This window comes from Balaenoptera ricei, chromosome 10 (assembly GCF_028023285.1).
Source record: "Balaenoptera ricei isolate mBalRic1 chromosome 10, mBalRic1.hap2, whole genome shotgun sequence".
Classification (NCBI taxonomy): domain Eukaryota; kingdom Metazoa; phylum Chordata; class Mammalia; order Artiodactyla; family Balaenopteridae; genus Balaenoptera; species Balaenoptera ricei.
This window is the reverse complement of record NC_082648.1, coordinates 48,498,822-48,512,711: the sequence shown is the minus strand read 5'-3', so window position 1 is coordinate 48,512,711 and position 13,890 is coordinate 48,498,822. Positions and strand designations below refer to the sequence as shown.

Genomic DNA, 13,890 nt, shown 5'->3' with positions numbered 1-13,890 from the left:
GAATTGCAAGATGTCTGAGTCCAATCTTATCAAACTACAGATTTTTCTTTTGATGCGTGTTTGCCTACAGAGGGTGGAAAAATAAGTTACCCATATTTCAGGGTTGTTTTTTTTTCTAGAGTACTCTATACCAGGGGGCGTTTTATTCTCACAGTGAATGTGAAAGTGCAATTTGAGGATTTTCGATACAATAGTATAAGTACTGAATGGACTTGACCGGCAATGTCGGAAGAAGAGGAAGAGGATGCTGGAACCAAAGAGGAAAGTCAAGGCCAGCCAAGAGCATCAGTGGCAGGCTCTATGCAGTTCCAGGAAACATTAAAGGCTGGCATCACTCCCCGCTTAATCCATAATGTGACTGAGCCACAACCCCAGTGATTTTGAGGAAAAAGAATCAGCAGAATTTTGCAGCTTTAATAGAATGTATAAGCAACTAAAAGTTTCAGCGAAGCCTTCACTTCATTACCTCAGCAGTCATACCCTGACCTTGTGGCCGCTCTTTGTGAAAAACCCTTTTATGTTTTTTCACATAAGTGGAATTAACACTTATATGGGGATTTTTTCCCTCCATGGCATGAACTCATGGTAGACAAATGCTTCAGTAGAATACAAATAGTTTTTCAATGTCACATTTCTATAACAGTGTAATGGAACAAAACTAATTGTCATCCGGATTGGAGGCAATTCTATTCACAGCAAGATAAATTGGATTTCTAAACTGTGATTTCCATTGTGTTACCTCTATGTATCATGAAAGTTATCCTGATGTGCCCAGGAGTCAGGCTACTTACTTATACAGTGAGGTCCAGCTTTATGTTGAATTCATCATCTTTCGCTTCCCGAGGGAGGACAGAAGCACAACGGAAGCATAATTTTAGACCACCATCTAATGGAAGGGGTTAATGAGGATATACTACTCTAAATATCAGTATGAACATTCAAAGACTAGAAGAAAACAGTCCATTCCCTAAGAAGATTAGACAACACTGTGAATTATCCAATTTATCACTGTGGAGTTTTGTGTGTATGTAAAGCCCTCTCTCTCTCTCTCTCTCCCCTTTTTTAATAATACTTTTTAGATATGTGCAAACAGTATAACTATTTCAGAATGCAAATCACCATCAATAAAAACATCCCATCTTGCAATTTGTAAATTTGGACTCCACTAATCTTTTAATATATTGGGCAATGTCTTGGGTGGCATTTTCACAATCTATAAGAAAAATAAGATTTTCTAAGTGAATTAAAAGATTAAAAATATTATGGAAAACAAGATGGATAGTGCAAATGTTCATACTGTTGTAATCAAAAGGCAAACAGGAGGTAGTAAAGCTTAGGACCACGGACTTTATAGAGTCAGTCCTTCTGGGTTCGAATCTTGTCTCACCATTGTTGTGATCTGGACAAATTACTTAACCTTACTGTGCCTCCATTTTCCTATCTGTAAAATGCAGATCATAATAATACACACTTCACAGTAGATTGCCATGAAGATTAGAGTTAACAATATACTTAGAGAAGTTCCTGGCACACACTAAACACTCAGTGGTACAACTTATTATTACTATTAGTATTATAATCTGAAAGCATCCTTTTTTTAAAACGAATAAGTTATGAACTACTCATAGTTCTATCTCGATCACTCCAGCAGATTTCCTTACAATCTCTAGCAGGCAGTATCATGTTGCCTCATTCACATTACTAAGTATTTTTGAAAATAAGAACACTGCAGTCCTAAAAAAAAAAAAAAATTCTAGATTTCAGTTTTCCCCACTTATTTTCTATTGGTGGTATTCTTCCATATTTAAAGTAAACCTAAGCTACCCAGCAAATACCTGGGCCTTGTTCCTTTATGTCCTGTCAAATCCTTACAGGATCTTGGAAAATATGACTACCTGCAACATTCCCCACTATGAGGACACAAGATAAAATTCCTTTGTTTTTGGCATGGATCATTTATGTATATGGTAAATCATACTTATGTTTTATTTGCTAAATGCTAAAGGGAAAGGAGACATTAGATCCTAAAGTGTTTCAGAAAGAGGTAAAATAAAAAAGAGAATGCAAAAAAGTAACATTTTCCTAGTTCACCTGGATTAAATAGAATCTATAAATACACAAGGTGAGGTTTTCACAAGCAGCAAGTTAAAGAAGCTATATCCATCTTTTATCGATGCAAAACTGCCAAATGATTTTTCCTAAAATTTAAATGTTTCTATCTAACAAAACTGATTTTCTTGGATCCAGGGAGGGTGCATTATTCATCCAGGTAGTATCTAGCAAATATAGAGTGCACAATAATTATTGACCTAAATAAATTTGAATGAGCACATAGCACAGCACTGGGCTCAAAGGAGGCACTCAAATATTTTTCGAATGAATGAACCAGAGGAAGATTGATGGAAACTGCTTCCAGGTGATCTGTCTTGCAGGTTGTAATCAAGATTAAGAAAGAAATATAGGAGGGCAGAATGGATACCATCCCAAAATAATACACACACGTACGTATCTAACATATGCATTCACATACACAAACTGAAGCAATCTCAATAATTAACATTCAAAAGTAACAGGAACTTAAACTACAGAAGAAAGACCAGCAATTCATACAGATAATGACAATATTAAGCAAATTGCCTTGGATCTAACCCACCATTTAAAATAGCCTTGATCAGTTCTCGAGGCAGAAAATTTCCCCAATTTATATAGTTTGGGCTTTTAAATCTGAAAAAAGGAAAGAAAGTTTCTGAAATGTCTGAGATCTAAACTCCTGTATCCCCTCTCAACAAATTCAACTCTAGGGCAACCGTGTGTCAGCGTCATTCGCCATCACTGGACCTGAGAGCTGAGTTCGGTCCTCCCATTTGACTTTTTTTTTTTTTTTAACATCTTTACTGGAGTATAATTGCTTTACAAAGGTGTGTTAGTTTCTGCTTTATAACAAAGTGAATCAGCTATACATATACATATATCCCCATAACTCTTCCTTCTTGCATCTCCCTCCCTCCCACCCTCCCTATCCCACCCCTCTAGGTGGTCAAAAAGCACCAAGCTGATCACCCTATGCTATGCGGCTGATTCCCACTAGCTATCAGTTTTACATTTGGTAGTGTATACATGTCCATGTCACTCTCTCACTTTCTCCCTGCTCACCCTTCCCCCTCCCCGTGTCCTCAAGTCCATTCTCTAGTAGGTCTGCGGCTTTATTCCCATCCTGCCCCTAGGCTCTTCATGACCTTTTTTTTTTTTTTTTTAGATTCCATATATATGTGTTAGCATATGGTATTTGTTTTTCTCTTTCTGACTTACTTCACTCTGTATGACAGGCTCTAGGTCCATCCACCTCACTACAAATAACTCAATTTCATTTCTTTTTATGGCTGAGTAATATTTCATTGTAAATATGTGCCACATCTTCTTTACCCATTCATCTGTCAATGGACACTTAGGTTGCTTCCATGTCCTGGCTATTGTAAGTAGAGCTGCAATGAACATTGTGGTACATGACTCTTTTTGAATTATGGTTTTCTCAGGGTATATGCCCAGGAGTGGGATTGCTGGGTCGTATGGTAGTTCTATTTGTAGTTTTTTAAGGAACCTCCATAGTGTTCTCCATAGTGGCTGTATCAATTTACATTCCCACCAAAAGTGCAAGAGGGTTCCCTTTTCTCCACACCCTCTCCAGCATTTATTGTTTCTAGATTTTTTGATGATGGCCATTCAGACTGGTGTGAGATGATGTCTCATTGTAGTTTTGATGTGCATTTCTCTAATGATTAATGATGTTGAGCATTCTTTCATGTGTTTGTTGGCAATCTGTATATCTTCTTTGGAGAAATGTCTATTTAGGTCTTCTGCCCATTTTTGGATTGGGTTGTTTGTTTTTTTGATATTGAGCTCCATGAGCTGCTTGTATATTTTGGAGATTAATCCTTTGTCAGTTGCTTCATTTGCAAATATTTTCTCCCACTCTGAAGGTTGTCTTTTCGTCTTGTTTATGGGTTCCTTTGCTGTGCAAAAGCTTTTAAGTTTCATTAGGTCCCATTTGTTTATTTTTGTTTTTATTTCCATTTCTCTAGGAGATGGGTCAAAAAGGATCATGCTGTGATTGATGTCATAGAGTGTTCTGCCTATGTTTTCCTCTAAGAGTTTGATAGTGTCTGGCCTTACATTTAGGTCTTTAATCCATTTTGAGTTTATTTTTGTGTATGGTGTTAGGGAATGTTCTAATTTCATTCTTTTACATCTAGCTGTCCAGTTTTCCCACCACCACTTACTGAAGAGGCTGTCTTTTCCCCATTGTATATTCTTGCCTCCTTTATCAAAAATAAGGTGGCCATATGTGCGTGGGTTTATCTCTGGGCTTTCTATCCTGTTCCATTTGTCTATATCTCTCTTTTTGTGCCAGTACCATACTGCCTTGATTACTGTAGCTTTGTAGTGTAGTCTGAAGTCAGAGAGCCTGATTCCTCCAGCTCCATTTTTCTTTCTCAAGATTACTTTGGCTATTCGGTGTCTTTTGTGTTTCCATACAAACTGTGAGATTGTTTGTTCTAGTTCTGTGAAAAATGCCAGTGGTAGTTTGATAGGGATTGCATTAATCTGTAGATTGCTTTGGGTAGTATACTCATTTTCACAATGTTGATTCTTCCAATCCAAGAAAATTGTATATCTCTCCATCTATTTGTATCATCTTTAATTTCTTTCATCAGTGTCTTGTAGTTTTCTGCATACAGGTCTTCTGTCTCCTTAGGTAGGTTTATTCCTAGATATTTTATTCTTTTTGTTGCAGTGGTAAATGGGAGTGTTTCCTTAATTCCACTTTCAGATTTTTCATCATTAGTGTATAGGAATGCAAGAGATTTCTATACATTAATTTTGTATCCTGCTACTTTACCAAATTCATTGATTAGCTCTAGTAGTTTTCTAGTAGCATCTTTAGGGTTCTCTATGTATAGTGTTATGTCATCTGCAAACAGTGACAGTTTTACTTCTTCTTTTCCAATTTGGATTCCTTTTATTTCTTTTTCTTCTCTGATTGCTGTGGCTAAAACTTCCAAAGCTATGTTGAATAATAGCGGTGAGAGTGGGCAACCTTGTCTTGTTCCTGATCTTAGTGGAAATGGTTTCAGTTTTTCACCATTGAGGAGGATGTTGGCTGTGGGTTTGTCATATATGGCCTTTATTCTGTTGAGGTAAGTTCCCTCTATGCCTACTTTCTGGAGGGTTTTTATCATAAATGGGTGTTGAATTTTGTCAAAAATTTTTCTGCATCTATTGAGACGATCATATGGTTTTTATTCTTGAATTTGTTAATATGGTGTATCACATTGATTGATTTGCATACATTGAAGAATCCTGCATTCCTGGGATAAACCCCACTTGATCGTGGTGTATCCTTTTAATGTGCTGTTGGATTCTGTTTGCTAGTATTTTGTTGAGGATTTTTGCATCTATGTTCACCAGTGATATTGGCCTGTAGTTTTACTTCTTTGTAACATCTTTGTCTGGTTTTGGTATCAGGGTGGTGGTGGCCTCGTGGAATGAGTTTGGGAGTGTCCTCCCTCTGCTATATTTTGGAAGAGTTTGAGAAGGATAGGTGTTAGCTCTTCTCTAAATATTTGATAGAATTCGCCTGTGAAGCCATCTGGTCCTGGGCTTTTGTTTGTTGGAATATTTTTAATCACAGTTTCAATTTCAGTGCTTGTGATTGGTCTGTTCATATTTTCTATTTCTTCCTGGTTCAGTCTCAGAAGGTTGTGCATTTCTAAGAATTGGTCCATTTCTTCCAGGTTGTGCATCTTATTGGCACGGAGTTGCTTGTAGTAATCTCTCATGATCCTTTGAATTTCTGCAGCATCAGTTGTTACTTCTCCTTTTTCATTTCTAAGTCTATTGATTTGAGTCTTCTCCCTTTTTTTCTTGATGAGTCTGCCTAATGGTTTATCAATTTTGTTTATCTTCTCAAAGAACCAGCTTTTAGATTTATTGATCTTTGCTATTTTTCCTTCATTTCTTTTTCATTTATTTTTGATCTGATATTTATGATTTCTTTCCTTCTGTTAACTTTGGGGGTTTTTGATCTTCTTTCTCAAATTTCTTTACGTGTAAGGTTAGGTTGTTTATTTGAGATGTTCCTTGTTTCTTAAGGTAGGATTGTATTGCTGTAAACTTCCCTCTTAGAAGTGCTTTTGCTGCATCCCATAGGTTTTAGGTCATCGTGTTTTCATTGTCATTTGTTTCTAGGTATTTTTTGATTTCCTCTTTGATTTATTCAGTGAAATCTTGGTTATTAAGCAGTGTATTGTTTAGCCTCCATGTGTTTGTATTTTTTACAGATTTTTTCCTGTAATTGATATCTAGTCTCATAGCATTGTGGTCGGAAAATACGCTTGATACGATTTCAATTTTCTTAAAGTTACCAAGGCTTGATCTGTGACCAAAGATATGATCTATCCTGGAGAATGTTCCATGAGCACTTGAGAAGAAAGTGTATTCTGTTGTTTTTGGATGGAATGTCCTATAAATATCAATTAAGTCCATCTTGTTTAATGTATCATTTAAAGCTTGAGTTTCCTTATTTATTTTCATTTTGGATGATCTGTCCATTGGTGAAAGTGGGGTTTTAAAGTTTCCTACTATGATTGTGTTACTGTCGATTTCCCCTTTTATGGCTGTTAGTATTTGCCTTATGTATTGAGGTGCTCCTATGTTGGGTGCATAAATATTTACAATTGTTATGTCTTCTTCTTGGATTGATCCTTTAATCATTATGTAGTGTCCTTCTTTGTCTCTTGTAATAGTATTTGTTTTAAAGTCTATTTTGTCTGATATGAGAATTGCTACTCCAGCTTTCTTTTGATTTCCATTTGCATGGAGTATCTTTTTCCATCCCCTCATTTTCAGTCTGTAATGTGTCCCTAGGCCTGAAGTGTTTCTCTTGTAGACAGCATATATACAGGTCTTGTTTTTGTATTCATTCAGCTAGTCTATGTCTTTTGGTGGGAGCATTTAATACATTTATATTTAAGGTAATTATCGATATGTATGTTCCTGTTACCATTTTCTTAATTGTTTGGGGTTTGTTTTTGTAGGTCTTTTCCTTCTCTTGTGTTTCCTGCCTAGAGAAGTTCCTTTAGCATTTGTTGTAAAGCTGGTTTGGTGCTGCTGAATTCTCTTAACTTTTGCTTGTCTGTAAAGGTTTTAATTTCTCCATCAAATCTGAATGAGATCCTTGCTGGGTAGAGTAACCTTGGCTGTAGGTTTTTCCCTTTCATCACTTTAAATATGTCCTGCCACTCCCTTCTGGCTTGCAGAGTTTCTGCTGAAAGATCAGCTGTTAACCTTATGGGGATTCCCTTGTATGCTATTTGTTGTTTTTCCCTTGTTCCTTTTAATATTTTTTCTTTGTGTTTAATTTTTGATAATTTGATTAATATGTGTCTTGGAGTGTTTCTCCTTGGATTTATCCTGTATGGGACTCTCTGCACTTCCTGGACTTGATTAACTATTTCCTTTCCCATATTAGGGAAGTTTTCAACTATAGTGTCTTCAAGTATTTTCTCAGTCCCTTTCTTTTTCTCTTCTTCTTCTGGGACCCCTATAATTCAAATGTTGGTGCATTTAATGTTGTCCCGGAGGTCTCTGAGACTGCCCTCAATTCTTTTCATTCTTTTTCCTTTATTCTGCTCTGCCATTGTTATCTCCACTATTTTATCTTCCAGGTCACTTATCCGTTCTTCTGCCTCAGTTACTCTGCTATTGATTCCTTCTAGAGAACATTTAATTGCATTTATTGTGCTGTTCATCATTGTTTGTTTGCTCTTTAGTTCTTCTAGGTCTTTGTTAAACGTTTCTTGTATTTTCTCCATTATATTTCAGAGATTTTGGATCATCTTTACTATCATTATGCTGAATTCTTTTTCAGGTAGACTGCCTATTTCTTCTTCATGTTTTTGGTCTGGTTGATTTTTACCTTGCTCCTTCACCTGCTGTGTTCGTCTCTGTCTTCTCATTTTGCTTAACTTACTGTGTTTGGTCGCTTTTCATAGGATTCAGGTTCGTAGTTCCCATTGTTTTTGGTGTCTGCCCCCATTGGCTAAGGTTGGTTCAGCGGGTTGTGTAGGCTTCCTGGTGGAGGGGACTAGTGCCTGTGTTCTGGTGGATGAGGCTGTCTTTCTGGTGGGCAGGTCCACATCTGGTGGTGTGTTTTGGGGTTTCTGTGACCTTATTATGATTTTAGGCAGCCTCTCTGCTAATGGGTGTGGTTGTGTTCCTGTCTTGCTAGTTGTTTGGCATAGGGTGTCCAGCACTGGAGCTTGCTGGTCACGGAGTGGAGGTGGGTCTTGGCCTTGAGATGGAGATCTCTGGTAGATTTCGCTGTTTGATATTACGTGGAGCTGGTAGGTCACTTGTGGACCAGTGTCCTAAACTCGGCTCTCCCACCTCAGAGGCACAGGCCTGATGCCAGGTTGAAGCACCAAGACCCTGTCATCCATACAGAAAAAGAGAAAAAGGGAAAAATATATATATATCATTGCTCCCAAAGTCCACTGCCTCAATTTGGAATGATTCGTTGTCTATTCAGGTATTCCACAGATGCAGGGTACACCAAGTTGATTGTGGAGCTTTAATCCGCTGCTCCTGAGGCTGCTGGGAGAGAGTTCCCTTTCTCTTCTTTGTTCGCACAGCTCCTGGAGTTCAGCTTTGGATTTGGCCCCGCCTCTGCGTGTAGGTCGCCTGAGGGCATCTGTTCCCGCTCAGACAGGACGGGGTTAAAGGAGCAGCTGCTTCGGGGGCTCTGGCTCACTCAGGCCGGGGGGAGGGATGGGTACGGATGCGGGGCGAGCCTGTGGCGGCAGAGGCCGGCGTGACATTGCAGCAGCCTGAGGCGTGCCGTGCGTTCTCCCGGGGAAGTTGTCCCTGGATCACGGGACCCTGGCAGAGGCGGGCTGCACAGGCTCCCGGGAGGGGCGGTGTGGAGAGTGACCTGTGCTCGCACACAGGCTTCTTTGTGGCGGCAGCAGCAGCCTTAGCATCTCAGGCCCATCTCTGGGGTCCGAGCTGATAGCCGCGGCTCGCGCCGGTCTCTGGAGCTCGTTTAAGCGGCGCTCTTAATCCCCTCTCCTCGCGCACCAGGAAACAAAGAGGCAAGAAAAAGTCTCTTGCCTCTTCGGCAGCTCCAGACTTTTTCCCGGACTCCCTCTCAGCTAGCCGTGGCGCACTAACCCCTTCAGGCTGTGTTCACGCCGCCAACCCCAGTCCTCTCCCTGCGATCTGACCAAAGCCCAAGCCTCAGCTCCCAGCCCCCACCCGCCCCAGGCGGGTGAGCAGACAAGCCTCTCGGGCTGGTGAGTGCTGGTCGGCACCGCTCCTCCGTGCGGGAATCACTCCGCTTTACCCTCCACACCCCTGTTGCTGCGCTCTCCCCGTGGCTCCAAAGCTTCACCCCGTCACCCCCACCCCCGTCTCCACCCGCGAAGGGGCTTCCTAGTGTGTGGAAACCTTTCCTCCTTCACAGCTCCCTCCCACTGGTGCAGGTCCCGTCCCTATTCTTTGTCTCTGTTTTTTCTTTTTTCTTTTGCCCTACCCAGGTACGTGGGGAGTTTCTTGCCTTTTGGGAGGTCTGAGGTCTTCTGCCAGCGCTCAGTAGGTGTTCTGCAGGGGTTGTTCCACATGTAGAGGTATTTCTGATGTATTTGTGGGGAGGAAGGCGATCTCCACGTCTTACTGTTCCGCCATCTTGAAGCTCCTCTCCCACGTGACTTTATTATTCCAAAGATTTTCAAGACATTTGAAAGCCCCTCAAACTCTCGTATTCTTCTCAGCCCCTGCCCAGTCCAGCCAAGATGGCAGACAGTTTCCAGAACGGTTATGTCAAGGATTGAAATGGGGGATTATCTCTTTCTACTAAGACTAGTGTATCCATCCTATGGAAGATGATAAATAGAAAGGGATAACCTATATTTTAATCAAGGGTGCTGTTCTCCATAGTAGAAATATGCATGAAATTTCCCCCAAATTTTATTTCATATGCCATCATTTCTCAACACTGATTTCTGTTCATAAATCAGCTTCACTGGGAAATGTCCATTTAGGATAGTATATTTAGGCATTCCAAATAGCCCAAAGAGAAGCCATTTACACATTCTGCTGTAGCCCCAAGTAAGGTCAGTTCCACTGAGGCATATTGTAAAATTTAAAAAACATTTAAAAGGCATTGAAAAAAGTTCATAATCAGAGGAGATAATACGTACATTCACAGAGGAGATGTAAATGTTACACTGAGATTTGTCAGTTTGTCAAGGAAAATAACTCAGGGCCAGAAGGAAGAAATTCTTATCTGCTAAGGCTGACCAAAGTAAGTGGAAGCAGCCCAGCCTACCTCTGCCAACAGTGCTTTGCCCACAGCAATTAAAAACTCTGGGTGGAATACTGAAAACATCTTTTTTAAGGCGTTTATGGGCTCACCAAGAAAATTAAGAATCCTCAAAACCCAAAATTCAAGAGAAAGCGGAAACACAGGGAAGTAGAGCCCCAAAGTTGACATTTACTCTGAGGGCATTTGCCCAACTCCAGAGTCCTTGAACTTCATTTTCTGACCTTAAAGATCATAAGGGTCAATCTAAAGTCGGACGTCCTATAGGAGATCCCCTCCCTCCATAAAGTGGAACCACAAAAAGCCACGCTCACAATGTCAGGGTGAACAAGAAATCAGCCAGCCACAGCCAAAGGAGGCAGCAAATAATATTGCCTGCCCGGCCCTAAATGTTGTCACTAGATAGAGGGGGGAAAAAAATCTCCCTCGAGAATTCTTAACACAAGCTGATTCTTTCGAAAGTTTGTAGCCCAAACACATAATACCTTGGACTGAGAAACCTTAAAGAAATACTTCAGGATAAAGCGGTCCCACATTGGTAATGCCCCAGACATTTGGCAGAAACAAATGAAAATCCTGAAAGAACCCACCTTCAACGTAGGCCTCAAAAATTCCCATGGGTAAAAATTATGAAGTCAGAGTTAAAAATCCCAAACCTCGGGAAGGATTTAACTCACCGTGAAAGAGTCAGCAGAAACAGCAGATGACATGAACTAACCTATAAACTTCAGATATTGGAAGAAACCTACAAGCATGTTTACTATGTTTAAGAAATAAAAGGGGAGATTGAAACTGTGACTAAGAAGAAAAAGACTTTAGTGGTCACAGGAAGAGCCGGGGTCTCCTGAGAGACGGCGGGAAAAGAAGCACCGGAAGGGGCAGGGCCACCTCGCCCGCCGCCGTCGCCGTCGGTCCCGGCATCCCCCAGGCTCCGAGTTGCTGCCATCCCCACCCCCAGGGAGCTGCAGTACCGGGGTCAGATTTAGCACATCCTCCGCTGCGGCTTCGGAAGGATGACCACACCCGCACCGGCTCCCTGAAGATGCTCCTCTCACAGGCGCACTACAGCCTGAGAGATGAATTTCGTCTGCTGACAGAAAAGTGTTTTCTGGAAGGGTTTTTGGGACAAGCTGTGGTTGATCAAGGGCTCCACAAATGCTAAGGAGCTGTCTTCCAAGGGAGTGAAAATCTGGGACGCCCACGGGTCCCGAGACTTCTTGGACAGCCTGGTACTCTCCACCAGAGAAGAAGGGGATTTAGGCCCAGTTTATAGCTTTCAGTGGAGGCTTTTGGTGGCTGAATACAAAGATGTGGATTTAAATGTATTCACGTCAAGGAGTAGACCAACTGCAAAAGGTGATTGACACAATCAAAACCAACCCTGAAGACAGAAGAATCATTCTATGTGCTTGGAATCAAAAGATCTTCCTCTCATACCCTGCCACCCTGCCCCTGTGCCATGCCCTTTGCCACTTCTACGTGGTGAACCATGAGCTGTCCTGCAGCTGTACCAGAGGTCAGGAGACAGGGGCCTGGGTGTGTCCTTCAACGTCACCAGCTATGCCCTGCTCACCTACATGATCGCACACATCACAGGCCTGAAGCCAGGTGACTCTGTACACACTTTGGGAGATGCACACATTTACCTGGATCACATTGAGCTGCTGAAAATGCAGCTTCAGGGAGAATCAAGGCCTTTCCTAAAGCTCAAAATCCTTGGAAAAGTTGAGAAAATCGATGACTTCAAGGCTGAAGACTTTCAGATTGAAGGCTACAGTCCCCATCCCACTATTAAAATGGAAATGGCTGTTTAGAGTGCTATTTTTTTTTTATTGAGGTATAGTTGATTTGCAGTGTTTGAGGTGTACAGCAGGGTGATTTGGTTGTGTATACTTTTTCAGATTCTTTTCCATTGAAGGTTGTTGCAGGATGTTGAATATGGTTCCCTATGCTGTGCAGTGAGCCCTTGTTGTTTATCTATGTTGTATATAGTGGTTTGTATCTGTTGGTCCCAAATTCCTAATTTATCCCTCCCCCACCTTTCCCCTTTGGTAACCATAAATTTGTTTTCTATGTGTGTGAGTCTATTTCTGGTTTTTTTGTTTGTTTTTAATAAATTTATTTATTTATTTATTTATTTATTTTTGTCTGTGTTGGGTCTTCGTTGTTGCATGCAGGCTTTCTCTAGTTGCAGCAAGCAGGGACTACTCTTAGTTGCGGTGCACGGGCTTCTCATTGCAGTGGCTTCTCTTTTGTTGCGCAGCATGGTCTCTAGGCGTGCGGGCTTCAGTGGTTGTGGCACGCGGTCTCAGTAGTTGTGGCTCGCGGGCTCTAGAGTGCAGGCTCAGTAGTTGTGGCGCATGGGCTTAGTTGCTCCGTGGCATGTGGGCTCTTCCCAGACCAGGGCTCGAACCCATGTCCCCTGTATTGGCAGGCGGATTCTTAACCACTGCACCACCAGGGAACTCCCCTCTGTTCTGTGAGTAAGTTCAGTTGTATAACTTTTTTAGATTCCACATATAAGTGATATCATATGGTACTTGTCTTTCTGTTTCTGACTTACTTCACTTAGTATGATAATCTCTAGTTGCATCCATATTGCTGCAAATGGCATTATTTCATTCTTTTTATAGCTGAGTAATATTCCATTGTATATATACCACACCTTCTTTACCCATTCATCTGTCAATGGACCTTTAGGTTGCTTCCATGTCTTGGCCATTGTAAATAGTGCTGATATGAAAATGGGGTGCATGTATCTTTTTGAATTAGAGTTTTCATCTTTTCCAGATATACACCCAGGAGTGGAATTGCTGGATCATATGGTAACTCTATTCTTAGATTTTTTAAGGAACTTCCATACTGTTCTCCCTACTGGCTGCACCAATTTGCATTCCCACCAACAATATAGGAGGATTGCCTTTTCTCCACACTCTCTCCAGCATTTATTCTCTGTAGACTTTTTGATGATGGCCGTTCTGACTGGTGTGAGGTAGTACCTCATTGTAGTTTTAATTTGCGTTTCTCTAGTAATTAGCGAAGTTGAGCATCTTTTCACGTGCCTGTTGGCCATCTGTATGTCTTCTTTGGAGAAGTGTCTATTTGGGCCTTCTGGCCATTTTTTGATTGGGTTGTTTGTTTTTTAGAGTGCTTTTTTTTTTTAACATCTTTATTGGAGTATAATTGCTTTACAATGTTGTGTTAGTTTCTACTGTATAACGAAGTGAATCAGCTATATGTATACATATATCCCCATATCCCCTCCCTCCTGTGTCCCCCTCCCACCTTCCCTATCCCACCCCTCTAGGTGGTCACAAGGCACGGAGATGATCTCCCTGTGCAATGCAGCTGCTTCCGACTAGCTATCTATTTTACATTTGGTAGTGTGTATATGTCAATGCTATTTTAGAGTGCTTTTAAAGGAGTTGTTTGAAGGATATTTACACCCAGGTAAAAGTTTACTTTGCTCTAAAGGAAAGAGGAACTAGGTCAAAACCTGTTGGTGACCTATC

At 41.0% G+C, this 13,890-nt stretch overlaps 1 pseudogene; it reads left to right on the top strand.

Annotated features, from left to right (window-relative positions):
* Positions 1-222: 222 nt before the first annotated feature.
* Positions 223-12,192, top strand: LOC132373756 (thymidylate synthase-like; annotated as a pseudogene).
* The last annotated feature ends 1,698 nt before the right edge of the window (positions 12,193-13,890 follow it).